The following is a 14531-nucleotide window of genomic DNA, read 5'->3' on the forward strand; positions in this document are numbered from 1 at the left end:
GGAGACTGAACACAGTGCAATCATCAGCAAAAATTCCCACTTTTCACCTTCTGATGGAGGGAAGGTCATTGTCAAAGCAGCTGAAGATGGTTGGGCTTAGGACACTGCCCTGAGGAACTCCTGCAGCAACATCCTGGGGCTGAGAAGATTTGCCTCCCACAACCACAACCATCTTCCTTTGTGCTCGGTATAACTCCAGCCCATGGAGTGCTTTTCCCCTGATTCCCATTGACTTCAATGTTACTGGGTGCCTTGATGCCACACCTGCGGAAGGAACCTGGAGCAGGGAACAGTTAAATAAAGCCCGAGGATCGCAGCCTACAGCACTTACCTCCCAGGAGAGCAGCGGACAGCAGCGGACCTGCAAGAGGAACACAGACCGGAGAGCAGTTAAATAAAGCCCGAGGATCGCGGCCTACAGCACTTACCTTCCGGGAGAGCAGCAGACAGGAGCAGACCTGCGGGAGGAACACGGAGCAGAGAGCAGTTAAATAAAGCCCAAGGATCGCGGCCTACAGCACTTACCTCCCGAGAAAGCAGCAGACAGGAGCTCAGGTGTACCTGTGTTTGAAAAGAAAATGAACAGTGACATCACAGGAAAGTCGTAAGGTGATTGGTCCTTTTCTATGATTAGTGTGTGAGGAGGGATGATATACTAAATGAATCATCAAATGAGGTCATATGGGTTGAGCTCAGAAATTAAAAAAGCAACAGCCACACTACTATGAGTATACTATTGGCCCCCAAATAGTGAGAGGGAGATAGAAGAACAAATATGTAAGCAAATTTCTGACTGCAAAAACAAGTAGGCCAATAATAGTTGGGGATTTCAACTACCCGAATATCAACCGAGGTACAAAGAGTGTGAAGGGCACAGAGGGGACGAAATTCTTGAACTGCATTCAAGAGAGCTTTTTCAGCCAGCACGCAACAAGCCCAACTAGAGGGAGTACAATTCCAGATTTAGTCTTCAGACATGAAGCTGGGCAAGTGGATGAAGTAACAGTGGGTGACCATTTTGGAGGTAGTGACCATTATAGAACATAGAACATAGAACAGTACAGCACAGTACAGGCCCTTCGGCCCACGATGTTGTGCCGAACCTTTAACCTACTCTCAGATCAAACTAGACCATTATACAGTTAGTTTTAACATAATCATGGAAAAGGACAAAGATAGAACAGGAGTAAAAGTTTTAAATTGGGGAAGGCAAATTTTATGGAGCTGAGGTGATCTGGTGAAAGTGGACTGGATACAGATATTTGAAGGAAAATCAGTGGCAAACCAGTGGGAAGCATTCAAAAGCGAGAGACGACAGGCACAGTGCAGACAGATGCCCCCAAAGGAAAAGGGTGGTACTGTCAAACATTATCCCCTAGTTGTCCAGAAACTTACAGGGTAAGATAAAACAAAAAAGGAAAGCTTATGACAGTCATAAAAAACTGAATACTTTAGAAAACATAGAGGAGTATAGAAAGTACAGGGATGAAGTAAGAAAGGAAATTAGGAAAGCAAAGAGAGGACTTGTAAAATTATTGGCAGGTAAAATCAAGGAAAACCCAAAGACGTTTTATCAGTACATTGAGAGCAAGAGAATAATTAAGGAAAGGGTACGACCTATCAGAGATGTAAAAGAGAACTTATGCATGGATGCAGAAGATGTGGGCAGGGTTCTGAATGAGTTTGTTGTCTCTGTCTTCACAAAGGAGAGGAATGATGCAGACATTGTAGTTAAAGAGGAGGAGTGTGAAATATTAGATACGATAAGCAGAATGAGAGAGGAAGTACGAGAGGGTCTGACATCCTTGAAAGTGGATAAATCACCAAGGCTGGATGAATTGTATCCCAGGTTGTTAAAGGAAGCCAGAGAGGAATTGGTGGATACTGTGAGGATCATCTGTAAATCCTCACTAGATACAGGCGAGGTACCAGAGGATTGGAGGTCTGCGGAAGTTGTACCATTGTTTAAAAAGGGTGTAAAGGGATAGACTGACCTCAGTGATGGGCAAATTATTAGAATCAATTCTGAGACATAGGATAAACTGTCACATAGAAAGGCACAGATTAATCAGGATAGTCTGCATGGATTTGGTAAGGGATGGTCATGTCTTACTCACTTAATCAAATTTTTTGTGGCAGTAACAGGGAGGATTGAGGAGGTTCGTGCAGTGGATGTGGTCTACATGGATTTTAGTAAGACATTTGACAAGGTCCAACATGGCAGACTGGTCAGAAAAATAAAAGCATATAAGATACAGGGGAATGTGGCAAGTTGGATCCCAAATTGACTCAGTGACAGGAAACAAAGGGTAATGGTCGACGGATGTTTTTACGAATGGAAGGTGGTTTCCAGTGGCATTCCAAAGGGCTCAGTGTTGGATCCCTTACTGTTTGTGGGAAATATTAATGATTTGGACATAAATGTGGGAGGCATGATTGGGAAATTTGCTGATGACACAAAAATTGGCCGTGTCATTGATAGTGAAGACGGTAGCTGTAGACTCCAGAATAATATTAATGATTTGGTGGAGTGGGCGGAAAAGTATCAAATAGAATTCAATCTGGACAGTGTGAGGTAATGCATTTGGGGAGGGAAAACAAATCAAGGGAATATAAATGGGAGGATATTGAGAGACCTTGGAGTGCATGTCCACAGGTCCCTGAAGGTGGCAGGACAGGTAGATAAAGTGGTGAAGAAGATATATGCATTGCTCTCCTTTATTGGCTGAGGTATGGAATACAAAAGCAAGGATGTAATGCTGGAACTGTGTAAAACGCTTGTTTGGCCTCACATGGAGAATTGTGTACAGTTCTGGTCAGTACATAGAATCATAGAAATATTATGGCACAGAAAGAGGCCACTTGGCGCATCTTGTCTGTGCCAGCCGAAAATGTTCCACCCATTCTAATCCCACATTCCAGGATTTGGTACACATCCCTACAGATTATGGCACTTGAGGTGCATATCCAGACTTCTTTTAAATGAGTCGAGGGTTTCTGCCTCAACTATTCTTTCAGGCAGTAAGTTCCAGACCCCCACCACCTTCTGGGTGAAAACACTTTTCCTCATCTCCCCTCTAAACCTTCTACCAATCACTTTAATTCAATCACTAATCTGTTTACGGACAGGTGGTTGGAAAAACAGAGAAATTTGTTTCGAAAAAAAGATTAACTGCCTGTTCGTAACATAAGACATAAAAAACCAACAGGAAAGGTGCATCAAACGTTGTGAACAAAAGAAGTTAAATATTGCATTAGGTCAAAGGAAGTGGCTTATAAGGTCACCAGAAAAAGTGGCAAGCCCGAGGATTAGGAGCAATTTAGAATTGAACACAGGAGGACCAAGAAATTAATAAAGGGAATAGAGATTGTGAATGCAAACTAGCTTGAAACATAAAGGAGGATTGTAAAAGCTTCTTTAGGTATGTGAAAAGTAAAATGAGCAAGGACGAATGTGAGTCCGACTGAAGGTCACTGGACACTGCAAAGGCTATGGGGCCTGACAACATTAGAACATAGAACATTATAGTGCAGTACAGGCCCTTCGGCCCTCGATGTTGCGCCGACCTGTGAAACCATCTGACCTACACTATTCCATTTTCATCCATATGTCTATCCAATGACCACTTAAATGCCCTTAAAGTTGGCGAGTCTACTACTGTTGCAGGCAGGGCGTTCCACGCCCCTACTACTCTCTGAGTAAAGAAACTACCTCTGACATCTGTCCTATCTCTATCACCCCCAACTTAAAGCTATGTCCCCTCGTGTTTGCCATCACCATCCGAGGAAAAAGACTCTCACTATCCACCCTATCTAACCCTCTGATTATCTTATATGTCTCTATTAAGTCACCTCCCCTCCTCCTTCTCTCCAACGAAAACAACCTCAAGTCCCTCAGCCTTTCCTCGTAAGACCTTCCCTCCATACCAGGCAACATCCTAGTAAATCTCCTCTGCACCCTTTCCAAAGCTTCCACATCCTTCCTATAATGCGGTGACCAGAACTGCACCCAATACTCCAGGTGCGGTCTCACCAGAGTTTTGTACAGCTGCAGCATGACCTCGTTGCTCCGAAACTCGATCCCCCTACTAATAAAGGCTAACACACCATATGCCTTCTTAACAGCCCTATTAACCTGGGTGGCAACTTTCAGGGATTTATGTACCTGGACACCAAGATCTCCCTGCTCATCTGCACTACCAAGAATCTTCCCATTAGCCCAGTACTCTGCATTCCTGTTACTCCTTCCAAAGTGAATCACCTCACACTTTTCCGCATTAAACTCCATTTGCCATCTCTCAGCCCAGCTCTGTAGCCTATCTATGTCCCTCTGTAACCTACAACATCCTTTGGCACTATCCACAACTCCACCAACCTTCGTGTCATCCGCAAATTTACTAACCCACCCTGCTACACCCTCATCCAGGTCATTTATAAAAATGACAAACAACAGTGGCCCCAAAACAGATCCTTGCAGTACACCACTAGTAGCTAAACTCCAGGATGAACATTTGCCATCAACCACCATCCTCTGTCTTCTTTCAGCGAGCCAATTTCTGATCCAAAGCACTAAATCACCTTCAATCCCATACTTCCGTATTTTCTGCAATAGCCTACCGTGGGGAACCTTATCAAACGCCTTACTGAAATCCATATACACCACATCCACGGCTTTACCCTCATCCACCTGTTTGGTCACCTTCTCAAAAAACTCAATAAGGTTTGTGAGGCACGACCTACCCTTCACAAAACCGTGCTGACTATCGCTAATGAACTTATTCTTTTCAAGATGATTATAAATCCTATCTCTGATAACCTTTTCCAACATTTTACCCACAACCGAAGTAAGGTTCACAGGTCTATAATTACCAGGGCTGTCTCTACTCCCCTTCTTGAACAAGGGGACAACATTTGCTATCCTCCAGTCTTCCGGCACTATTCCTGTCGACAATGACGACATAAAGATCAAGGACAAAGGCTCTGCAATCTCCTCCCTGGCTTCCCAGAGAATCCGAGGATAAATCCCATCTGGCCCAGGGGACTTATCTATTTTCACACTTTCCAAAATTGCTAACACCTCCTCCTTGTGAACCTCAATCCCATCTAGCCTAGTAGTCTGTATCTCAGTATTCTCCTCGACAACATTTTCTTTCTCTACTGTAAATACTGACGAAAAATATTCATTTAATGCTTCTGGCAAATTACTGAAGACTTGTGCTCCAGAACTTGCCGCGCCCGTATCCAAGCTGTTCCAGTACAGCTACAGCACTGGCATCTACCCAGCAAAGTGGAAAATTGCCCAGGTATGTCCTGTAGACAAAAAGCAGGACAAATCCAATCCGGCCAATCACCGTCCCATTAGTCTAGTCTTGATCATCAGTAAAGTGATGGAAGGTGTCGTCGACAGTGCTATCAAGTGACTTGCTTAGTAATATCCTGCTCAGTGATGCTCAGTTTGAGTTCTGCCAGGGCCACTCAGCTTCTGATCTCATTACAGCCTAGGTTCAAACATGGATAAACGAGATGAACTCAAGAGCTCAGGTGACTGCCCTTGACATCAAGGCAGCATTTGACCGAGTCTGGCATCAAGGAGCCCTAGCAAAACTGGAGTCAATGCGAATCAGGGAAAGAACTCTTCCCTGGGTGGAGTCTTACCTAGCGCAAATTAAGATGGTTGTGATTGTTGGAGGTCAATCCTCTCAGCTCCAGGACATCACTGCAGGAATTCCTCAGGGTAGTGTCTTAGGCCCAACTATCTTCAGCTGCTTCATCAATGACCTTGCTTCAATCATAAGGTCGGACGTGGGAATGTTCGCTGATGATTGCACAATGTTCAGCACCATTCACAACTCCTCAGATACTGAAGCATATGCAATTGAGCGAAGCAAAACTGGGAACATGTCAGGGGTGTGGGAACCAGGAGCAAGTATGAGAGAGGAATACCAAGGTGCACAGAATACTGGGGGAGATAGATAGCACGAGAGTAGGGAATAGCACATAATTAAGTGGGGTCAGAGTAAGGGAGAAAGTAACAAAGTCTGAATCAGGGTTAATGTGCATGTATGTTAATGCACGGAGTGTGGTTAATAAGACTGGTGAGGTACAGGTGTTGATTGCCTTGTGGAAATTTGATGTTGTAGTTATAACAGAGACCTAGCTCAAAGGAGGGCAGGACTGGGTGTTAAATATTCCTGGATACAAGATGTTCAGGAAAGATAGGAAAGGGAAACAGGGGGGAGGGGTGGCGGTATTGATTAAGGGGAGCATTGCAGTGCTGGGGAAAAAGGATGTGTAGAGAGGTCGAGGACAGAATCAATTTGGCTAGAGGTAAGGAAAGAAAAAAGTGCAGTTGCATTGCTCAGTGTTGTCTATAGGCCACCAACCAGTGGGAAGGACATGGAGGAACAAATTTGCAAGGAAATTACAGAGAAGTGCAAAAATGATAGGGTAGTTTTAATGAGGGACTTTAATTATCCAAACATAGATTGGGATAATAGTAGTGTAAAGAGCAGAAGGGCAAGAGTTCCTAGCGTGTGTTCAGGAAAATTTTCTGCAATGATATGTTGCTAGTCCAACAAGAAAGGAGGCACTGCTAGACCTGGTTCTTTGGAAAGAGGTGGGCCAAGTGGATCAAGTATCAGTAGGAGAGCATTTAGGGGATAGTGATCATTGTATCGTAAGAGGTTTAGGCTGACTATGGAAAAGGACAAAGGCCAATCCAGGGTAAGAATAATTAACTGGGAGAAGGCCAACTTCCATTGGGTAAGAGTGGAGCTGGGGTGAAAGCTGGCAGGAAAACTGATAGATGAACAATTGGCTACCTTCAAAGAAGAGATAGTGCAGGGTCAGTCAAAGTATGTTCCCTAGAAGTGGAAAAGTAGGGAAAACAATTCCAGAGCTCCCTGGATGACAAAAGAGGTAGAGATTAAGATAAAGAAGAAAAAGTATGCTTATGACCGATGCCAGGTAGAAAATCCTGGCAGGATCCACAAGGACGCATTGTACAGTGAGCTCGTCACTGGTATCAGACCCACCGGCCGTCCATGTCTCCGGTTTAAAGATGTCTGCAAATGCGACATAGAAGTCCTGTGACATTGACCACAGTCATGGGAGTCAGTTGCCAGTGATCTCCAGAGCTGGCAGACAGCCATACAGGCGGGGCTAAAGAGTGGCAAGTCGAAGAGACTTAGCAGTTGGCAGGAAAAAAGCCAGAAGGACAAGGGGAGAGCCAACTGTATAACAGCCCCGACAAACAATTGTACCTGCAGCGCCTGTGGAAGAGTCTGACACTCTAGAATTGGCCTTTATAGCCACTCCAGGCGCTGCTCCACAAACCACTGACCACCTCTAGGCGCTTACCCATTGTCTCTCGAGACAAGGAGGCCAAAGAGGTAGAAAATACTATTGAGAACCAGGCTGAATATAGAAGGTCCAAAGGGGAAGTGAAAAAGCAAATAAAAGAAGCAGAGAGCTTGAGAAGAGACTGGCAGCTAGCATTCAAGGGAATTCCTAAGTTTTCTATAGGCATATAAGTAGTAAAAGGCCGGTAAAAGGGGGAGTGGGGCCGATTAGAGACCAGAAAGGGGATTTACACATGGAGGCAGAGGACATAGCTGAAGTATTAAATCAATACTTTGCACCTGTCTGTACTAATGTAGAAGATGCAACACAGGCAATGTTGAAAGAGAAGGTAAGTCAGACACTAGAGGGGTTTAAAATTGATAAAAAGGAAGTAGCAGATAGGCTTTCTGAACTTAAAGTTGATAAAACCCCAGGGCCGGATGAGATGCATCCAAGGATACTGAGGGAAGTGAGGTTGGAAATCGCAGAGGCACTGGCCATAATTTTTCAGTCTTCCTTAGACTCAGGTGTGGTGCCAGAGACTGGAGAACTGCAAACGTTACACCCTTGTACAAAAAAGGGTGTCAGGATAAACCCAGCAATTGCAGGCCAGTCAGTTTAACTTCGGTGCTGGGAAAGCTTCTAGAAACAATAAATCGGGTCAAAATGGACAAATGTGAGTAAATTAAGGAACGCCAGCATGGAATTCTTCAGGGAAAAGCATGTTTACCTAACTTACTGGAGTTTTCTGAGGCGGTAACAGAGAGGGTTGATGAGGGCAATGCTGTTGATGTAGTGTACATGGACTTTCAAAAGGCATTTGATACAGTGCCACACAACAAACTTGTGAGCAAACTTGTAGCTCGTGGAATAAAAGGGACAGTAGCAATCAGGATACAAAAATGGCTGAGTGACAGGAAACAAAGAGCAGGGTTAATGGATGTTTTTTGGGCTGGAGGAAGTTTTGTACTGGAGTTTCCCAGGTGTATATGTGCACAAGTCATTAACGGTGCCAGGACAGGTTGAGAGAGCAGTTAATAAAGGATACAGTATTCTAAGCTTTATTAATAGAGGCACAGAGTACAAGAGGAGGGAAGTTATGTTGAACTAGTATGAGACCCTAGTTCGGCCTCAGCTGGAGTATTGCATCCAATTCTGGGCGCTGAACTTTAGGAAAGATGGGAGGGCATTGGAAAGAGTACAGAAGATGTAAATGGGTATGATATAGTCGGGATTACGGAGACATGGCTGCAAGGTGACCAGGGATGGGAAATGAACATCCAGGGGTATTCAGTATTTAGGAAGGACAGAAAAAATGCATAAGGCGGTGGAGTTGCATTGCTGGTTAAAGAGGAAATTAACGCAATATTGAGGAAAGATATTAGCCCTGACGATGTGGAATCTGTATGGGTAGAGCTGAGAAACACTGAGGGGCAAAAAACATTAGTGGGGGTTGCATATAGACCCCTAAACTACAGTGGTGATGTTGGGAATGGCATTAAACAGGAAATTAGAGATGCATGCGATAAAGGAAGATCTGTAATTATGGGTGATTTTAATCTGCATATAGATTGGCAAATCAAATTAGTCACAATACCGTAGAGGAGGAATTCTTGGAGTGTATACGGGATGGTATTCTGGACCAATATGTTGAGGAACCAACTAGAGAACAGGCCATCCTAGACTGGATATTATATAATGAAAGAGGTATAATTGACAATCTAGTTGTGCGAGTCCCCTTGGGGATGAGAGACCATAATATGATAGAATTCTTCATCAAGATGGAGAGTGACATCGTTGATTCTGAGACTATGATCCTGAATCTTAGTAAAGGAAACTATGAAGGTATGAGGCACGCGTTGGCTATGATGGATTGGGAAACGTTACTACAGGTACGATGGTGGAAAGGCAATGGCAAACATTCAAAGAGCACGTGGATGAACTGCAACAATTGTTTATCCCTGTTTGGCGCAAAAGTAAAACGGGAAAGCTAGCCAAACCATGGCTTACAAGGGAAATTAGAGATCGCATTAGATCCAAGGAAAAGGATATAAATTCGACAGAAATAACAACAGACCTGAGGATTGGGAGCAGTTTAGAATTCAACAAAGGAAGACGAAGGGATTGATTAAGAAGGGGAAAATAGAGTACGAGAGCAAGCTTGCAGGGAACATAAAAACGGACTATAAACGTTTTTATAGGTATGTGAAGAGAAAAATATTAGTGAAGACAAATGTGGGTCCCTTACAGTCAGAAACGGGGGAATTTATTTTGGGGAATAAAGAATCGGCTGACCAACTAAATGCATACTTCGGTTCTATCTTCACAAAGGAGGACACAAATACCATACCAAAAATGTTGGGGAACACAGGGCTTAATGAGAGAGAACTGAAGGAAATCAGTATTAGTAGAGTAATGGTTTGGGGAAATTGATGAGATTGAAGGCCGATAAATCCCCCGGGGCCTGATAATCTACATCCCAGAGTACTTAAGGAAGTGGCCCGAGCAGTAATGGATGCATTGGTGGTCATCTTCCAAGATTCTATAGACTCTGGAACAGTTCCTACAGATTGGACGGTAGCTAATGTAACCCCACTATTTAAAAAGGGAGGGAGAGAGAAAGCAGGGAATTGTAGACCAGTCAGTCTTACGTCAGTAGTGGGGAAAATTCTAGAGTCCATTATCAAAGATTTTATAGCAGAGTACTTGGAGAACAGTGATAGAATTGGACAGAGTCAGCATGGATTTACGAAAGGGAAATCATGCTTGACAAACCTACTCGAATTCTTCAAGAACATAACGAGCAGAGTTGGTGAGGGGGAGCCGAGGTCAACACACCACCGCCTCACCAAATACTCTGCCTTTCTGTTTTTTCTACCAAAGTGGATCATTTCACACTTCATCACATTATATTCTGTCTGCCATGTTCTTTCCCATTCACTTATCCTGTCCAAATTCCCTTGCAGCCTCCTTGCATCCTCCTCACAACTTACATTCCCACTTAGTTTTGTGCCAGCAGCAAATTTGGAAATATTACATTTGTCCCACGTATCCAAATCATGAATATGGATTGTGAACAGCTGTGGCCCAAGCACTGATTTTTGCGATACCCCACTAGTAGCAGCCTGCCACCCAGAGAATGATCCATTTCTTCCTACTCTCTGTTTTCTGCCCATTAACCAATTCTCAATCCATGCCAATATATTACCCCCAATTGTTTACTAACCTCCTGTGCGGGAGCTTGTTGAAAGCCTTCTGAAAATCCAAATACACCAACTCCACAGGTTACAATATACAATTATCCAATATCTGTTTATCCATCTGCCTGTCTGCGGGCCACCTGCCTCCCTGTCTGTCTGCCTGTATGCTTGTCTGCTGGAGCACCTGCCTCCCTATCTGTCTGCCTGCCTGTCTGCAAGGGGATGTATATAAAATTGGATAAGTGAGAGAAAACAAAGATAGGGTCATCCATCAAAACAGGCCCTTTGGCCCAACAAGTCCACACTGACCATCCATTTATACTAATCTTGCATTACTCCCATTCTTTCCCTCTCACATCCCTGTCTTCCCTCAATTCTCCTAACAACAATAGGAGCAAATTTTTTTAAAACTGTGAACAATTTACCGATCAATCTACAAGCACATGGGAAGAAACTGGAGCACCAGCAGGTCACAGGGAGAACTCGCAAACTCCACACCAGCACTACCAGAACCGAACCCGGGTCACTGGAGCTGTGAGGCTGTGGTGCTTCCCGCTGTGCCACTGTGCCACCCATAATGCTAATGCACATTTTTTTTTCTTTGATTGGAGGAACGAAAAGTGGTGTTCCCCAGGGACAGGCACTAAGATCATTGCTTTTCATGATTTCATATTCATCAATTGCATTTGAGTGTACAGGGCACAATTTCAAAATATGCAGAGAACAAATCTTGAAAGTACTGTGAAATATGCTATAGACAGAGCTAAGCGATCCCACAATCAGCTGTTCAGTCCTGCCACATGCAGTCGTGAATGATGGTGGACAATTAAACAACTAACCAAAGGAGGAGGCTTTATAAATATCCCCATCCTGAATGATGGAGGAGCCCAACACATCAGTGCAAAAGACAAGGATGAAGCATTTGCAAACATCTTCAGCCAGAAGTGCCAAGTGGATGATCAATCTCGGCCTCCTCCTAAGGTTCCCAGCATCACAGATGCCAGTCTTCAGCCAATGAATGCTAATGAATCGATAAAGTCTCATTTTTTATTAGATTAATTTAGATTAAATTAAAATCTTATCGGTATACTCACCCCGGCTGGCTTTCTGTCTCCCCGCACTCTCTGTTGAATGTGACGCCAATTTTCAATTTTTGATTTGAATCTGAATTTCTGCTCTGCTTCCGCTGCTTTCTCTCCGGCCTCTGATTTTTCGGCGTGATTTTAAAACTCCGCTCTGCTCCTACTGTTTTCTCTCCGGTGTCTGATCTTAAACGTCCTTTATTAATTCCTACCTTTTTAAATGACGATTTATACTGCCTCTCAGAGATTTATCCAATAATTTTCTCACCACTGAGGTCAGGCTGAGTGCCCTGTAATTATCTGGACTATCCCTTCCTCCATTTTTAAACAACGCTGCAGTGTTCGCTGTTGTCCAGTACTCTGGCACCATGTCAGTTAGCAGAAACAACTGGAAAAAGATAGAGTCTTCGTTTAAAAACTAAGGCAGATTTCATGATATATTATAGAGCGAGACATAGAGAGAGAGAGAGAGAGACAGACAGAAAGAGAGACCAGCAGGGAGGATATTGGTTCAAATTTGGAGCTGGGAAATTAAAACAACAGTCGGTGTTGCAATAAGAGTAGAAGCACAGAGCAGGACTAGAGGTAGTAATTACAATTGATCGTTTAGACAGGGTACTAAATAGATTGTTTAAAAGGGGAATAGAGGGGTTTTTTAGATCATGGATAAGCAGCTGCGAGCTGTTGTTTGCAATTCCTGAGCCAGGTGGATACTTCCTGTGTCTTGGGTGACCATGCGTGTATGACGTGTCTCCAGCTGCTTCAGCTCGATCTCAGGATTTCCGAGCTTGTGGGGCAGCTGGAATCACTGCGGAGCATCAGGGAGCAGGAGACTTTCCTGGATTGTATGGTCCAGGAGCTGGTCACCCCACAGGCAGTCGGAGTTCAGGATGGGTGAACATCCGGAAGATTAGGAAGAGGCAGGAAGTGCAGGAGTCTTCGGGATGTGTGCTACTCACAAACCAGTACTCAGCAGTGGAGAATGCTGGGAGTGAGGACACCTTGAAGGAGTGCAGTTCAGATTATTGCAACCATGGACATGGGACTGTCCTGGAGGGAGTGCAAAGGGGAGAAATGCAGTTGTTATCGGTGATTCCATGGTCAGGGGGACAGATAACATCTCTGAAACTGTTCTCATGAGTCCCGCATAGTGGGATGTCTCAATGGTGCCAGGGTAAAGGACATCATGGAGAGGGTGCAGGTTATTCTGCAGGAAGAAGGGACTGAGCCAGATGTTGTGGTGCACATTGGTACCAATGACACAGCAAGGGTAGGTTTTGAGGTCCTGGGGTCAGATTTTCAGTAGATAGGGAGGAAGTTAAAGAGTAGGATATCGAGGGTAGTAACCACAATAATAGAGAAGGGAGTCGGTCCATATTAGATCGGAGCGGACTGAGAAGGACTACAGGGAATGTAAAGACAGAATTACAAAGCATGTGTGTAAATGCATGAAGTGTGGTGAATAAGGTTGGTGAACTACAAGCACTAATAGCAGTGTAGGAATATGATGTTGGGGCAATGACGGAAACGTGGCGAGGACTGGGCATTTAATATACAAGGATATAAAGCGTTCAGAAAAAATGGAGAAGGAAAAAAGTGAGGTGGTGTGGCAGTATTGATAAGGGAAGACATTGCATTGTTGGAAAGGGAGGAAGCCCTTGAAGGGGCAAGGATAGAATCCATTTGGTTAGAGTTGAAAAGGAAAATGGATTTGATCACATAACCCGGGGTATTCTATAATCCTCGAAATAGCGAGAAAGAGATAGAGGAGCAAATCTGCAGGGGAATCAGAGAGCTGTTCAAGAACTATAGAGTGGTGATATTGGGGGAATTTAATTACCCAAATATCGATTGGAATAATTCTAAAGGATAAGGAGGGGGAGGAATTTCTGAAATGTGTTCAGGTGAACTTCATCGTATCATAATGTTTTGACTCGTATTGCAGAAAAGCAAGGAACAAAATAAGGTGTAACGTAAAGAAGAAGTCTAATTTTAATGCGATGAGAAGGGTAGAATGGAACCAAAGTCTGACAAGAAGAGCTGTATCAGAACAATGGGTTATCTTTAAGGAAGAGATGCTTCAGGTACAGGCTTGGAACATTCCACCAAGGGTGAAAGGTAAAGGAACCAATAACAGGGCTCCTTGGATGAAAAGGGAAATAGAGTTTATGATGAAACAAAAAAAAGAGGGTGCATGATGTATGTCAGGTGAATTCTTCAAGTGAGAACCAGACCATATACAATAAATTGATAGGGAGGTGAAGAGGAAAATTAGACATGGCAAAGAGAGAATATGAGAATAAAATGGCAGTCAACATAAAAGGGAACCCAAAAATCTTCTACCGGCAGAGAAACAGTAAGCGGGTTGTAAGATGTGGAGTGAGGCCTATTAGGGATAAATAGAGTAATACATGCTTAGAGGTGCAGGGCAAGACTAATATACATAATAAATACGTTTTAACAGTGTACACTAAAGAATTGGAATCTGGCAAAATATCAGTAGAAGAGGAGAGAGGAGAGACAATAGATGGGGTAGAAATTGAGAGGGGGGAGGTGCTAAAAAGGCTGACTATGTTTAGGGTAGATAAGTCACCTGGTCCGGATGGTTTGCATCCCAGGTTGCTCAAGGAAGTGGGGATGGAGATAACGGAAGTGCTTGCCATAATCTTCCAATCTTCCCTAGATATGGGGGAGGTGCCAGAGGATTGTAAGGGTGTCCTATCACCCTTAAGAAAGGGTGTAAGGACAGTCCGAGCAAGTACAGGCCAGTTAGTTTAACATCAATGATGGGTGAGGTTTTAGCAACAATAATCAAGGAAAAAATCAACACAGACTTGTAGAGGTTCGAGTTAATTAAGGACAGCCAGCATGGATTTGTAAAAGGGAGATCATGCTTCACTAATCTAAT

The sequence above is a fragment of the Heterodontus francisci genome, chromosome 40 (genome assembly GCF_036365525.1).
Source record: "Heterodontus francisci isolate sHetFra1 chromosome 40, sHetFra1.hap1, whole genome shotgun sequence".
Lineage (NCBI taxonomy): Eukaryota > Metazoa > Chordata > Chondrichthyes > Heterodontiformes > Heterodontidae > Heterodontus > Heterodontus francisci.